General features: G+C 41.5%; 1 protein-coding gene across 3 annotated transcripts in view; it reads right to left on the reverse strand.

The window, feature by feature from the left end:
* Positions 1–16,680, reverse strand: part of FHL5 (four and a half LIM domains 5) — a 32,782-nt gene that overhangs the window by 13,508 nt on the left and 2,594 nt on the right. Inside the window, exons 1-2 of one of the 3 annotated variants that reach the window (XM_014964775.1) lie at positions 16,374–16,468; positions 13,163–13,278 (exon numbers count right to left, since the gene is read on the reverse strand). The gene's annotated coding sequence lies outside the window, so the exon portion shown is untranslated. Of the gene's footprint in view, positions 1–13,162; positions 13,282–16,373; positions 16,469–16,680 lie in introns of those variants that run through there. The other 2 variants (XM_014964774.1, XM_014964773.1) reach the window with 2 other exon arrangements.

Genomic DNA, 16,680 nt, shown 5'->3' on the forward strand with positions numbered 1-16,680 from the left:
ATTGTAGCTTTTGCTTTATGGCAATTCTAATGGACTATTTGCTGATCTAAACAAGCTTAACATGGAACTGCATCATCTTTTTCCTCAAGAACACATAAAGAATGGAACAAGGCTCTCTATTAAGGAGGCATAAAGAAAGAAAAAATGATTGCAAAATAAATCATTGCAACAACACTGAAGGATAAGAAAAACAAATGGATCTGTTAGGAGAGAGACACTCCTGCAAGCTGTCCCAGACACCTGATTATTTTCAGTTAAGTACTTTTTTTTTTTTTAACTTGGAACATGGTTTTGCACAAGTTTGCTGATTTCCTTTTTTCGATTTTGTTTCTTTTGGTGAGAGTGGCTGAACAATTAACCACATAAATTTTCAAAATGCATTAGTGACTCAAGGCTACAACTGCGTTGTAAAGCTAACAGTATCATTATAAGGAAAAATTTCTAACGATATAATTATTTTATAAATAAAAGTTTCTACAAGGCTCTACAAGGAAATCTTTCCTCATTGCAGAAATCAGAGTTTCTCAATTTCTCTGGATGTCTGCTACCCCCCAGAAGTCTGTTATTTGGTTATTGTGACTAGACTTAATAAAATTACTGACCCTTCGAGACAGAGGAACCCACAAGACATTTAAATGCATGCTGTATTTTCCAAACACTAGCAATAGCCTTGCTTTGTCTCTTCCTTCCCTTAGGGTAACTGCAATTTTCCCAGTGATACCTTTAAGTTGTGCTTGAGCATTTAAGAATACTAAAATTTTTGCTCTTCTAAAAATGGCTAGAGAAGCAATGGGAACAGAGGGCATATATTACATATCAAGTCAAAAAAAGGAAAGCGGAAACCCAGGTGTTAACTTTGAACAAGGTGTTTTATCTCCACGGCACAGCAGAGCAATACAAAGTCAGGTCCTGGGAGCTTCCAGGTGGGTGCTCTTGGTGGTGAAGTTCTGCTTTCAGCAGCCAGGATGGATGCCAGCCGGGACTGGGCTGGAAGAACACGACTATACTGCTTCAGGGACATGATTTTGGTGGATCATCCAGGCAAAGAAGGTCATTTAGAGGTTGATCTTGTAACCGCACCGCACTGCATCGTACCGTGTTTACACACCCCATGACTGCAAGCAAAAAGGGCAAGAGCTGTGGCTTAAGGAGGGGATGGAGCATCCCAGGAATCCTGTTTTGCCTTAATTGGTATTGCCCTCTGCTTTGTTTACACCACGCAAACTCAAACATTGGTGCAGTCATCTAAATTCTTCCCTTACCCCAGTACAGCACAATTCGCTACTTACCTCAACTTCAAACTAGGACAAAGTAAAGCAGTGAGAGAACCTCCACTAAGTGTTCACAGTGGTGCAGGCATCCAGAAATGCTGCTGTGGAAGAAACCTGACTAAGCCTATGTCCCTCAAACTCTTTTTACTAGCTACAGAGTGGGCTGGAATAGCCTAGCCCCATCGCCTCTACAGCAAGTGAGGTATTTCCTTGAATTCAGCCCCAGAACGTTCACCAGAAGCATCCAGCTTCTCCAGTACAACTTGTACTTGCTCCTGAGGTCAGCCTGAGCCAGTCAGTTGGCAAAATTCAAACTAATAGCTCTGTTTGCATCTCTCCTAATGGACACTGTCCTCTACTGAGACCCTTGCTAGCAAAGCTCAAGAATTCCCATCACAGTAAACCCACTGTACAGTGAAATTAAAGATCACAAATAAGCATGTCAAACACAGCAGCCGAACGCAGGTTTTCTGGAAGAGGTAGACAGAAAAGTTGCTAACTGGCTACAGAATTAAACCTAGATTATTTGCTGGATTTATTTATTTATTTATTTTCTATTTTAACTAACCAACACGTGAGAGCCAGGGAGCGCAATTCATCATTTAATACAAGTAACACACTGGTGCCCAGAGATTCCAGTCCAGAATAACTGGCCCTGTTACCCTGAACACAGCAGCTCAGCTGAGCAGCAGTAGCGCTGGTCAGTAACGCAGCTCCACGTTTAAGTCAAAACAAACCAACTGCAGAGTGCTCAGTATTGATTCAGGTCCCTCCCAAGCCATTACCCAGGAACACAAATCCTTTTCATCTGCTCACATTCCTGGGTGCTGTCAATATCTTCACCAGCAGCAGTACGTGAAAAAAGTAGGTTTAATGCTAAGGCTCAGCATTTAATTTATTATTTTCTGAAATTGTTCTTACTCACATTTTTTTACAGGTTTTCACATAGTCTGGCAGAGCCAGAATTTTCTCCTGTCTTCGTTATGGAGCTCATTCCTTTCAGACTACTGTCACGTTATAGAATAAAATGAAGCCATGAAATATTTCAGCTGTGCACTGGTGTACCTTTTCATGTAAAATCCTGCCAGTATTCTCAGTCCTACTCTCTATATTAAACCCTAAAACAGGTTTGAGGATTGCAGCTGGTACAAAAGAGCCACGTGCTAAAGTATACCTGAATTAGCTGGCGAGTTACATACTTAGAAGACATTTAGACAGGTTTAAATTGCTTAGTTTCAGCTGACTAACTTCCAAAAGCAAAGCAGCCACGAGCCCAAGATGTGGATGAGAAATCATTAGTGAGTCCCAGGTACAATGTTATAGGAGACAATTTAAAGTAATGACATTAGTGGGGAGCTGCAGGGGTTGATGCCAGCACCAATACTGTTCAAGGTCTTCATTAATGACCTGGACAACGGGACAGACTGCACCCACAGCAAATTGGCAGATGACACAAAACTGGGAGAAGTGGCTGATGCAGGAGATGGGTTTGCTGCCACCTAGAGCAACCTCACCAGGAGAACTGGGGTGAGAGGAGTCTCATGAAGTTCAGCAAGGGGAGATGCAAAGTCCTGCCTCTGGGGAAGAATAACTGCAGGTACAAGCATATGCTGAGGGCCAACCAGATGGAAAGCAGCTTTGCAGAGAAGGACCTGGGTGACCTGATGAACATGAAGTTGACCACGAGCTAACGTGCCCCTGTGGGTAAGAAGGCCAACAGCATCCTGCAAGGCATTAGGAAGAGCACTGCCAGCAGGTTGAGGGAGGTGGTCCTTCCTCTACTCAGCAATGGTAAGGCACATCTGGAGCTGTGGGTCCAGTTCTGGGCTCTCCAGCACAAGAGAGGTATGGAGCTACTAGAAAGAGTTGAGTGAAGGGCCACAAAGGTGATTAAGGGACTGGAGCATCTCTCCTATGAGGAAAGGCTGAAAGAGCTGGGACAGTTCAGCCTGCCACAAGGAAGGCTCAGAGAGGTTCTCATCAATGTGTACAAATAGCTGGTGGGAGAGAATGAAGAAGAGGGAGGTAGGATCTTTTTAGTGGTGCCCACTGACAGGAGAAAATGCAGCAAGCACAAACTAAAATACAAATGATTCCACTTAAACAGAAGAAAAAAAACTTTTCACTGTGAGAGTGGTTGAACACTGGCACAGGTTGCCCACAGAGGGTGTGGAGTCTCCATCCTTGGAGATACTCAAAACCCAACTGGACATAGCCCTGGGCAACCTGCTTTAGATGACCCTGTTTAAGCAGGGGTTTGGACTAGATGACCTCCACAGGTTCCATGCCACCTCAACCATTCTGTGATTGTGATGGACCACAGAAAGTTTATCACTGCTGAATGATAAAAGAGGGAGGGTGAAAGAGTCCACAGAACCTCAGTATTCCCATATGGGCACCTGAGCAGGAGTGTAACTCTTTTTTTCCATAACAAGAAAACAGGTCTCCTGTAGATGTCTTATTGAAATTCCACATCTAAGCTAGGTATGTGCATAGTCTAAACACATGAGAAATGCTGCTGCTTTCAGCTGTAATATTTACATGCTTGAAGCCAAATGCACTCTTCAGAGCTTTGCTGCCTATATCCTTGGAGCACAGATTTTGAAAGATATTTTCGAAGACAAAGATGTATATAAGCAATTAGGTTCTTCATTAAAATTAATTTCAATGTTTCCTGATATTTCAGATCTGGTGAATGTAGTCTCTAAATCCTTCTCAGTTAAAATACATTCAGTGGAATTCCACAAATTCGGTCATAGAGGAAAGAGCAAAGGAAACTAGTGATTGTAGATAATTTCTCTCAAAGAAAAAAAAAAACAGTTGCAGTAGATTCAGCATTCCCACAGGGGAAAGTCACTTCCAATATTGTGAACTCCCAGCCATGTGTGAAATTGAGAGACACATATTATTTTCTGTGTTGTCACTGAGTGAGAAATATGATGAACACATCCTTTGTCAACCATTCTGATACTTAGATACGAGTACTGCCCAAAAGCTGGCTCCTTTTTGATGGCAATGGGTTAGCAGCTTGCCGGCGGTATCTGATTTACCACAGTAAAGAAGATTGTGTTATTTTTGTTGTTGCAGGCTGGTGCAAGTCAAGCCTTTCCTCACTGATCTTTTTAAGTTTTAAGCTGTTGTTAATTATTACAGCCTAGGATACAGAGAGATGTGAAGGTCTAGACGCCTTCAATAAACCTGACTTTGGATGACTTGGCTCAGAAGGAAACGTTGGACAAGATGATCTTTAAGGTCCCTTCCAACCTAGAAGATTCTGTGATCCTGTAGGCAGTGCTCTGCTCAGTCATTGCCCTGTACAGAACAACGAGGAATAAAGGAGTGTTTGGGGCACTGACATCTACACTAAATATACTCCTTACCAGAACTCAGCAGGGAAAACAGATCTAAAAATTATTTTGCGATGACTTAAAGACTGTGCAAGAAAATGACTATAACTGTACATAAGTTTTTTTCAGTTCATCAGGCAAAACCGTCCAAAGGAAGATGCAAGAAGCCCTACAAGAGATGGCGCGGCAACAACCTGCTCATGAGGAAAGTTGCCTAATCCCTTTTAGAGGATTAAATTCATGCTCTGAAACTTGAGCATTTCTAAGCTCCCAAAAGTAACATAAATTAAAAGAAAAGCTATTGCATCAGGGTATTTTTGGAAGAAAAAGGAGTTTTGCACTAAGCTTGATCCAAAATGCTCTAACACTGTTATTTTTAAAATGTTGATGTATTTTAACAGAAAACATTTGTGAATAAAAGAACCCAGCTTCAGGGAAAATGTCAGTTTGTTTTAAAGTGAAAAAAAAAAAAAGAATTCTAATGGACTATTTGCTGATCTAAACAAGCTTAACATGGAACTGCATCATCTTTTTCCTCAAGAACACATAAAGAATGGAACAAGGCTCTCTATTAAGGAGGCATAAAGAAAGAAAAAATGATTGCAAAATAAATCATTGCAACAACACTGAAGGATAAGAAAAACAAATGGATCTGTTAGGAGAGAGACACTCCTGCAAGCTGTCCCAGACACCTGATTATTTTCAGTTAAGTACTTTTTTTTTTTTTAACTTGGAACATGGTTTTGCACAAGTTTGCTGATTTCCTTTTTTCGATTTTGTTTCTTTTGGTGAGAGTGGCTGAACAATTAACCACATAAATTTTCAAAATGCATTAGTGACTCAAGGCTACAACTGCGTTGTAAAGCTAACAGTATCATTATAAGGAAAAATTTCTAACGATATAATTATTTTATAAATAAAAGTTTCTACAAGGCTCTACAAGGAAATCTTTCCTCATTGCAGAAATCAGAGTTTCTCAATTTCTCTGGATGTCTGCTACCCCCCAGAAGTCTGTTATTTGGTTATTGTGACTAGACTTAATAAAATTACTGACCCTTCGAGACAGAGGAACCCACAAGACATTTAAATGCATGCTGTATTTTCCAAACACTAGCAATAGCCTTGCTTTGTCTCTTCCTTCCCTTAGGGTAACTGCAATTTTCCCAGTGATACCTTTAAGTTGTGCTTGAGCATTTAAGAATACTAAAATTTTTGCTCTTCTAAAAATGGCTAGAGAAGCAATGGGAACAGAGGGCATATATTACATATCAAGTCAAAAAAAGGAAAGCGGAAACCCAGGTGTTAACTTTGAACAAGGTGTTTTATCTCCACGGCACAGCAGAGCAATACAAAGTCAGGTCCTGGGAGCTTCCAGGTGGGTGCTCTTGGTGGTGAAGTTCTGCTTTCAGCAGCCAGGATGGATGCCAGCCGGGACTGGGCTGGAAGAACACGACTATACTGCTTCAGGGACATGATTTTGGTGGATCATCCAGGCAAAGAAGGTCATTTAGAGGTTGATCTTGTAACCGCACCGCACTGCATCGTACCGTGTTTACACACCCCATGACTGCAAGCAAAAAGGGCAAGAGCTGTGGCTTAAGGAGGGGATGGAGCATCCCAGGAATCCTGTTTTGCCTTAATTGGTATTGCCCTCTGCTTTGTTTACACCACGCAAACTCAAACATTGGTGCAGTCATCTAAATTCTTCCCTTACCCCAGTACAGCACAATTCGCTACTTACCTCAACTTCAAACTAGGACAAAGTAAAGCAGTGAGAGAACCTCCACTAAGTGTTCACAGTGGTGCAGGCATCCAGAAATGCTGCTGTGGAAGAAACCTGACTAAGCCTATGTCCCTCAAACTCTTTTTACTAGCTACAGAGTGGGCTGGAATAGCCTAGCCCCATCGCCTCTACAGCAAGTGAGGTATTTCCTTGAATTCAGCCCCAGAACGTTCACCAGAAGCATCCAGCTTCTCCAGTACAACTTGTACTTGCTCCTGAGGTCAGCCTGAGCCAGTCAGTTGGCAAAATTCAAACTAATAGCTCTGTTTGCATCTCTCCTAATGGACACTGTCCTCTACTGAGACCCTTGCTAGCAAAGCTCAAGAATTCCCATCACAGTAAACCCACTGTACAGTGAAATTAAAGATCACAAATAAGCATGTCAAACACAGCAGCCGAACGCAGGTTTTCTGGAAGAGGTAGACAGAAAAGTTGCTAACTGGCTACAGAATTAAACCTAGATTATTTGCTGGATTTATTTATTTATTTATTTTCTATTTTAACTAACCAACACGTGAGAGCCAGGGAGCGCAATTCATCATTTAATACAAGTAACACACTGGTGCCCAGAGATTCCAGTCCAGAATAACTGGCCCTGTTACCCTGAACACAGCAGCTCAGCTGAGCAGCAGTAGCGCTGGTCAGTAACGCAGCTCCACGTTTAAGTCAAAACAAACCAACTGCAGAGTGCTCAGTATTGATTCAGGTCCCTCCCAAGCCATTACCCAGGAACACAAATCCTTTTCATCTGCTCACATTCCTGGGTGCTGTCAATATCTTCACCAGCAGCAGTACGTGAAAAAAGTAGGTTTAATGCTAAGGCTCAGCATTTAATTTATTATTTTCTGAAATTGTTCTTACTCACATTTTTTTACAGGTTTTCACATAGTCTGGCAGAGCCAGAATTTTCTCCTGTCTTCGTTATGGAGCTCATTCCTTTCAGACTACTGTCACGTTATAGAATAAAATGAAGCCATGAAATATTTCAGCTGTGCACTGGTGTACCTTTTCATGTAAAATCCTGCCAGTATTCTCAGTCCTACTCTCTATATTAAACCCTAAAACAGGTTTGAGGATTGCAGCTGGTACAAAAGAGCCACGTGCTAAAGTATACCTGAATTAGCTGGCGAGTTACATACTTAGAAGACATTTAGACAGGTTTAAATTGCTTAGTTTCAGCTGACTAACTTCCAAAAGCAAAGCAGCCACGAGCCCAAGATGTGGATGAGAAATCATTAGTGAGTCCCAGGTACAATGTTATAGGAGACAATTTAAAGTAATGACATTAGTGGGGAGCTGCAGGGGTTGATGCCAGCACCAATACTGTTCAAGGTCTTCATTAATGACCTGGACAACGGGACAGACTGCACCCACAGCAAATTGGCAGATGACACAAAACTGGGAGAAGTGGCTGATGCAGGAGATGGGTTTGCTGCCACCTAGAGCAACCTCACCAGGAGAACTGGGGTGAGAGGAGTCTCATGAAGTTCAGCAAGGGGAGATGCAAAGTCCTGCCTCTGGGGAAGAATAACTGCAGGTACAAGCATATGCTGAGGGCCAACCAGATGGAAAGCAGCTTTGCAGAGAAGGACCTGGGTGACCTGATGAACATGAAGTTGACCACGAGCTAACGTGCCCCTGTGGGTAAGAAGGCCAACAGCATCCTGCAAGGCATTAGGAAGAGCACTGCCAGCAGGTTGAGGGAGGTGGTCCTTCCTCTACTCAGCAATGGTAAGGCACATCTGGAGCTGTGGGTCCAGTTCTGGGCTCTCCAGCACAAGAGAGGTATGGAGCTACTAGAAAGAGTTGAGTGAAGGGCCACAAAGGTGATTAAGGGACTGGAGCATCTCTCCTATGAGGAAAGGCTGAAAGAGCTGGGACAGTTCAGCCTGCCACAAGGAAGGCTCAGAGAGGTTCTCATCAATGTGTACAAATAGCTGGTGGGAGAGAATGAAGAAGAGGGAGGTAGGATCTTTTTAGTGGTGCCCACTGACAGGAGAAAATGCAGCAAGCACAAACTAAAATACAAATGATTCCACTTAAACAGAAGAAAAAAAACTTTTCACTGTGAGAGTGGTTGAACACTGGCACAGGTTGCCCACAGAGGGTGTGGAGTCTCCATCCTTGGAGATACTCAAAACCCAACTGGACATAGCCCTGGGCAACCTGCTTTAGATGACCCTGTTTAAGCAGGGGTTTGGACTAGATGACCTCCACAGGTTCCATGCCACCTCAACCATTCTGTGATTGTGATGGACCACAGAAAGTTTATCACTGCTGAATGATAAAAGAGGGAGGGTGAAAGAGTCCACAGAACCTCAGTATTCCCATATGGGCACCTGAGCAGGAGTGTAACTCTTTTTTTCCATAACAAGAAAACAGGTCTCCTGTAGATGTCTTATTGAAATTCCACATCTAAGCTAGGTATGTGCATAGTCTAAACACATGAGAAATGCTGCTGCTTTCAGCTGTAATATTTACATGCTTGAAGCCAAATGCACTCTTCAGAGCTTTGCTGCCTATATCCTTGGAGCACAGATTTTGAAAGATATTTTCGAAGACAAAGATGTATATAAGCAATTAGGTTCTTCATTAAAATTAATTTCAATGTTTCCTGATATTTCAGATCTGGTGAATGTAGTCTCTAAATCCTTCTCAGTTAAAATACATTCAGTGGAATTCCACAAATTCGGTCATAGAGGAAAGAGCAAAGGAAACTAGTGATTGTAGATAATTTCTCTCAAAGAAAAAAAAAAACAGTTGCAGTAGATTCAGCATTCCCACAGGGGAAAGTCACTTCCAATATTGTGAACTCCCAGCCATGTGTGAAATTGAGAGACACATATTATTTTCTGTGTTGTCACTGAGTGAGAAATATGATGAACACATCCTTTGTCAACCATTCTGATACTTAGATACGAGTACTGCCCAAAAGCTGGCTCCTTTTTGATGGCAATGGGTTAGCAGCTTGCCGGCGGTATCTGATTTACCACAGTAAAGAAGATTGTGTTATTTTTGTTGTTGCAGGCTGGTGCAAGTCAAGCCTTTCCTCACTGATCTTTTTAAGTTTTAAGCTGTTGTTAATTATTACAGCCTAGGATACAGAGAGATGTGAAGGTCTAGACGCCTTCAATAAACCTGACTTTGGATGACTTGGCTCAGAAGGAAACGTTGGACAAGATGATCTTTAAGGTCCCTTCCAACCTAGAAGATTCTGTGATCCTGTAGGCAGTGCTCTGCTCAGTCATTGCCCTGTACAGAACAACGAGGAATAAAGGAGTGTTTGGGGCACTGACATCTACACTAAATATACTCCTTACCAGAACTCAGCAGGGAAAACAGATCTAAAAATTATTTTGCGATGACTTAAAGACTGTGCAAGAAAATGACTATAACTGTACATAAGTTTTTTTCAGTTCATCAGGCAAAACCGTCCAAAGGAAGATGCAAGAAGCCCTACAAGAGATGGCGCGGCAACAACCTGCTCATGAGGAAAGTTGCCTAATCCCTTTTAGAGGATTAAATTCATGCTCTGAAACTTGAGCATTTCTAAGCTCCCAAAAGTAACATAAATTAAAAGAAAAGCTATTGCATCAGGGTATTTTTGGAAGAAAAAGGAGTTTTGCACTAAGCTTGATCCAAAATGCTCTAACACTGTTATTTTTAAAATGTTGATGTATTTTAACAGAAAACATTTGTGAATAAAAGAACCCAGCTTCAGGGAAAATGTCAGTTTGTTTTAAAGTGAAAAAAAAAAAAAGTAAAATCAGACTGAAACATATCGGTCTAAAAATGGATCTTAAATTCTCAACAGAAAAATCTATAGCAAAAACTTAAATTTGATTTTATATATAAAATTAAAAATTTCATTTGGAGATGCAATTTTACAGTTAAATATGTTTCATTCTAGGAAACACATGGGAATCGGAGTTAGATTCATCTCATTTTGAGAGAAGAAATTTGGTAGCAAAAGGACATTTATTCTGGGTTACAGCTTCTTCAGTTAAAATGGTGGGAAGGTAGAAAATAACGTATTGTACTTGCATGGAAATATTAATGTATTTCTCTCCTATTAGTCTACAACACAGCAAGTGCTAAATGTCTTTGAGGGAGAAAAAGAAACATTAAATATTTGGGGGTGAACTGGTCAGGATGAGAATTGATCACTGAGGTCACAGCTGGCCCCTGGCAGTGACTACAAAGTCTTCCCCCCAACCCTTTCTGCTCAGCCTTTCCTTTCTTTCCTGCCCCCACCCTCACCTAGAATCCCCTAATCACGGAAAATACTTTTAAGAGTGCTTAAATGAGAAGGAAATTACAGTTACGGATGAAGACACGTGCTGAAGTCCTGATCCCAGACTTTTACCAGTGAGTTCATCGCCAAAGCGCAAATCAGAGCAGCGCTTGGGAGCCACCTCTGCTACAGCAGCATCTGCACATCAAACTCCTGCCTCCCAGTTCCCCTCTGTACAATGCACTGAAGTCAGGATGCCTGCACAGCTGAGCAGAAAGCCACCAAGGAAACAGCAGCATCTTAGCAGGACAGTAACACCACTGGGCAGGGACACATCGAGCTGACAGTGACACAAGTCTGCCTCTGGCACCGCAGGCTTTCCAGGGGAAAGCAATAGCAATAGGAGATGGTGCCTGCGGTACAGCAGGGAGCAATGTGCTCATGGGCCATGAAACAGAGCAGCCCTGCCACTAACCAGAGGTAACAGAGCTTCAACAAGCAACGCTGATGCTGACTGCAATCTATAAGGATCTCGATGAAAAATAGGCCATTCCAGATGCATCCACTGCAGAGACTGGGTTTTCCCCACCCTTACGTTTTATTTCAGGGACAGAAAGGTGGATGAAGAGCACTGTGTCTCACGAGAAAGGGTACATCACGTGAATTAAAACCCTTGTTAAAAATATAATCACTACAACTGACTATATAGTACAACTTTTTCTAGCTGGTTCTTTAAAAGCCTGTGACCTACTTTAGAAATGCTTTAAGTAACAAAATGAGCAGTAAGAAAAAGGTGAGCAGCAGAAGCAACGGTAGCATCTAGCTAAATTTGGATAGGATTTTCATTACCCTCTTTCTTTTAAAAAAAAGACTCCCTTGCCCCAAAACGAAACACAAACCCCCCAAGTGGTAATAAAGCGTTTGCTGCAGTAGCGCAGCCTTTTCCTTTTCTCTCCCAACTGCACTGTGCCAACCTGACCTAGTTTTCTGAGGAAAAAAATAAACCCAGCTGCAGCACTTTTGTAATAAAATATGCCACCTTATCAAAATGAACCAAATCTAAAGATTTCAAATCTCAGCCCTTAACAGGGCTGTCGTGAGCCAGGTGGCATTACAGCTTAGGAAAAGCACAGGCTGCTGCAAGGAGTATTGGTATGTAAGATCCCTGCTTCAGTTATCATTCTTCCCAGGTATTTAGATTTTTGGGCCCAGTGAATGGTGAGTTTTGCTGCTCACAGAGCTCCATCCGTCTTAGCTGCCACCTTCTTACCAAACTTTTCACTGAAAACAGAGAAGACATGGTTCTGCAGACAAGCCCTGGACTGCTTATTTGCCCACAGAAGCCATAGTTTGTGAAGCCACTGCTGTGTGCAGCCTAGGAAAGGCTGGCAGCTGAAGCTGTAGCATATATACCCTCTCTTCACATTCCATGTCAGCTGTTTAGGGTGACCATTGCTGTGACAGTCTCCTTTTTGTGGAGGGGAACTCCACGATGTGCCTCCATGAACCTTGCCAAGGGAAAGGAGGCTTTGGGGTGGGCAGTCCTAAGGGGCAGGGTCAAATAGAGAAGGAACGGGCAGAAACATTGAGTAGAGCAAGTAACAGCCTGATCCCAAAGCAAGGACTACCTATGCACTCTGGATTTTTACTGACAATTAACACAGCAGGCATTGCTACAAGACCTAGCAGTAACGGCCCGCTGCAATTACAATCTCTTTGGAATACAGGGATCCAATAATAATAATACAGCCTTATTGAAATACAGACACATATATTGCATCTGCTGGGTGGACAGACCATGAAAGGTCTAATCTGGTGGAGAAAACCTGAGAGATCTGGTACTCTTTGTATTCTACTGCTTTTACAGTAATGAACTGGTTATACAATATCACTGAGACAGAGGGAGAGAAAGGTTTCCAGGAAAGTGCAGAACGACCAACCAACGTGAAAATACACTGTGGGTGTTCCCAAGCAATCCTAATTAACTTCCTTCTGCTTCCCTCTAAGTGTAACACGAACACCTGATTTGTCTTCTTTTAGAACAGGACCCTTGGAACACCTGCATATGTACGTAAATTAATGCAGCTGAATAATTTCACTCAATTAATGGATGCCAAATTAGGTGATTTAATATTTTCTGGATTAGGTTTCTAGCCCTGCACGTTATGGTCAGTGTCTTCACATCTACTGGGGAGCACAAGGCACAATTCACTTATAAAGTCTCAACATCTGCACCAAAGTTGCAGTAACAAACGATTTGGCTGTGTGTGCACCTCACTAAAGATGTGGAATTATAGTGGGGTGACTTTCTTTTTATTCTCTGCCCTCTATTTGTTTTAAACATAGTGGAAAACCTCATTAGTTTAACTATTCAGATGCAAGGGCAGGCTGCTGGTCTTTGGGCTGGGGGAAAAAAAAAAGATAAAATATTTGGATAAACACATTCATTTGCAACATGTCCCACTTTGACTGTTGATAGTAAACCAGCACGTTTCATTCCAACACAGAAAGAGGATATATGACTCACATATAGCTCTAGAAGAGAGTTGACAACAGGACTTCTGAAGGTAGTGAACCCCTTTAGGAGTGGCGCTGACTGAAGAAAGGGCAGGAATTGGAGCTCTTCACCTTCTTGTTCGTCCTCTACTAGGGAGGAAAAATAATGGAGTGTTACTAGGTGTTTGAGTAGAATAAAAAATGTTTGGTTTGATTTTTGTGGTTTGGTCTTTTTTTTTTTTTCCTTCTTTTTTCTCTTTTCTTTAAATATGTGGCTTTGTGCATCAACCATAAACTAGAAAAAAATAAGTTAATTTAAGACATTTTGAGTCTTGAACAGTTGAGTAGATGATGTCCTGTCAAACAAGATAGAGTATATCATGGCATTGACTCTGTTTTAACTTCAGTCCTCACATCCTGTGAGCAGCAACATCAACCAGTCCTTAGAGGGACTCAGCCCTGGGTTCTGTTCATGTCCTGCCCGTGACCTTTGCCGTGTACTTGAGATCTCTGTGCCTCTTACGGTACCTGTTCTGCCTACTTAGGAGATAAGGTCTGCTGAGCAATTATGGGACTGGGTATCCTAACATTTCCCTGAAGCCTTAAACTCTCTGTGCTAGACATTAAACATATTTCTTTCTATTTTAACATAGTCTATCTTCCTAAAAGTGGCTATGATTTAAAATTAGACCCTCCAATGAGCAGACCATGGTATTCTGTCTTTCTTTATTATGATGTGAGGTTACTGACCCTTCAGTTACTGCCCTGCTGGGATTTTTGTAATGTCCTGGCATATGAAAAAGTTCCCTTTTTTTTTCTGTTTTTGGCACTATGACTTTCAGAGTAGGTTTCTTTCTATGATTATAAATACACTCTATCTAAAAGCTTGTTCCAGTGCAGGGTTGCCCTATTCTGGTTACAGGAAAATTATGACTAGAATTTATTCGAACACCCAAGACGCTCAACATTTGACTCAGACAAATAAAAATCATCAGTAAAGTCTTAGAATTCTGGAAGAAATTTGGTAAGAATGAAGAAATACCTTTCTAAGATTTAGGAACCTTTTAAGAACTTGCTACTTAACCCAAGGATACTGTGAAACAATGAGCGAAACCGGTAAAGTCCGTTCAAGTGACGACGTGAAGCCTGACATGTAGCAATGGCAGAATAACCATCTCTGCAAACTTCGAATGGAACTGAGGGTCTGTAACTCTGACCTGCTGTGGGCATAAGGTCTGTGTGAGGAGGAGGAGAGTGGTAAGCAGCAGCAGAAACTGCGTTAATTTTGCTAATTTATGTTAAATGCGGTAAATGTTTTCAGTAAAAATTCCAAGCAAGTGATTAAACAAACCAAGATTTCTGCTACTGTATTTAAAAAAAAAACCCAAAATGTTTTGAGCTTTTAATTTCAAATGTTTCTCGATGTTCTCCAATTTTCAAGCACCAAACTAAACAAAGATTGACAATTAGAAGATCAGCATGAAAGTTTTTCCTCAATCTTTTCCTCTTTTTTTTTTCATGCAAATAGAATCCCAGACTTACAGAAGTCTAATTATGCCACAATTTGGCATGTTATAATACACAAGTGAATCATGATGTGTCTGAATTTGAAACTTGAGCTCACTTGAGGAAGACTAGGCTCCTGATAAATAGATTTACAGCCTAATACTATTCTGGGCTTCTGATAAATTGGATTATAAAGTAATACTCCGAGGTATTTTACAGCCTTCCTTTTGAAGGTTTTAGAATGCTTTTCTAACAACAGTAATAAAGTAACCCTAAAACACAGTTGTGAGAGACTTGTCTACAGAAAAGGTTAACTACTTGTCAAAGCAAAGTAATTTGCCTCGCTCAAGGTCAGAGAGCAAACCCGGAGGAGTGGGAAGAAAAGAAGGCAGTCGTTACGGCTCTGCCATTGGCTGGGTCTGCTCATCGGGCTGTATCCATGGCACTGGCCCGGGATGGTTAAAAGCACTGTACGAAGGTTGCCAGGTGGTCAACCTCCAGTGCTGGAGGCAGAAAGAACTTCTAAAATTAGCTGAAGCAATGAAATGTTCCACCTGTGAACTTTGCGATTGTCCTTAATTACTCTGAGGTTATGACTAATATTCTTACGCAAAATATTCTGGGTGGAATTTTTCCAGTTTTGTGTCAAGCCTCTTAGGGCTACAGTGGTTGAGAAAGTTCCTAATTATGTAGGATTTTCCAGTCAATTGGGGTTGTTTCCAAACAGTTTTGGATAACATAAGTTTGGCTTCTTTTTTTTCTTCCCAATGCTACAAACCCTGTTCACAGATGGGGAACTGAGGCACAGAATGACTTGCTGGAGGTCCCTCTGCACCGAATTTTGGTCTCCTCCGCGTGTGCTCTGTCCACAACTACACCATGCTCTGTCACTAGGTCATTCTATCAATTCTGCTATCTATGCACAAAGACACTTCACAGGAAAATGAGTATTTTTCTGAGTTGTAAAGCGTTGAACTAGGGCAGCCTGTTCAGATCCATTATCCGTAATACGCCGAGATGTGCAAGAATGTACCAGTCCTTATAGATGGACCTAGAAAAATTCAAACTCAAAAGCAACAATGGCTGAGAAGAAAAGTAACCTACCAGCACGAATGAACCAGAATCAAAGAAAACTCCTGGTCTAAGAACGGGGAACAAGAAGGGATGATAGCTGATGTATATTGTACAATAGCAGAGAAAAATGGGGATATTCACAAAAGCTCACCTAAGCCTACTGAGGCTAATGAACAAGGCACTTTTTATAGTTAAAAGAGAGAGATAAAGTCCTCTCCAGGGTGATTTTTAGCAGAAACTTAATTTAGCCATCATTATAAAGGCAACCAAAGGAGATTAGTTAGCCTTTGTAACAGTCTTGTCCCTCACTGTATCTCTGCTGCAGAATTTTATGTCACAGGGTTTTATTAACTTGTTTTTCAGATATCAATTCAGTCCTTTTGGAGTAACGTTTGCATATTTCTACAAAACCCTCCCTATTTAATCTCTCTTACATTTCACAGGAAAGTACAAATGTATGGAACACGGAGATCACAGCCTCCTTTCTCACTAGAGCTGGGCGCCCTGTTCCCAGAAGGACGCACGCCGCTGCAGGAGCGCAAGCATTTTGCTGTGCCCACTCCCAAACCTGGGGCTCTAGAGATTTCAGTTGAGAAGCAGAACTGGAAATGATTAATTTTGGATTAAAATTCCTAGAATTAGACAATAAGACATCATCTTACCCTTAACTGGCAGGGAAGAGTGCAGAAAAGCCCAGCTCGGTTCCGTTCCCCAGGTGATCTACCAGCCCCAACAGCATTGGGAGGGCTGCTCATCTGAACAGGATCAGAATTCCACCCTCCGATTTTGGGCTGGACATTTGGAATCTGGTTAAGATTTTTCACATTTTTTTCTGTCTGTCCAGGGTTAGGCAACACTACAAGTTTTTAGCTTTTTTTTTTTTTTTTTTTTTTTTTAAAAAAAAAAAAAAAAAAAAAAAAAAAAAAAAAAAAAAAAAAAAAAAAAAGTTCTAGGAAAAATATTAAACCC

Source organism: Calidris pugnax, unplaced genomic scaffold, assembly GCF_001431845.1.
Source record: "Calidris pugnax isolate Ruff unplaced genomic scaffold, ASM143184v1 scaffold219, whole genome shotgun sequence".
Taxonomy (NCBI): Eukaryota; Metazoa; Chordata; class Aves; order Charadriiformes; family Scolopacidae; genus Calidris; species Calidris pugnax.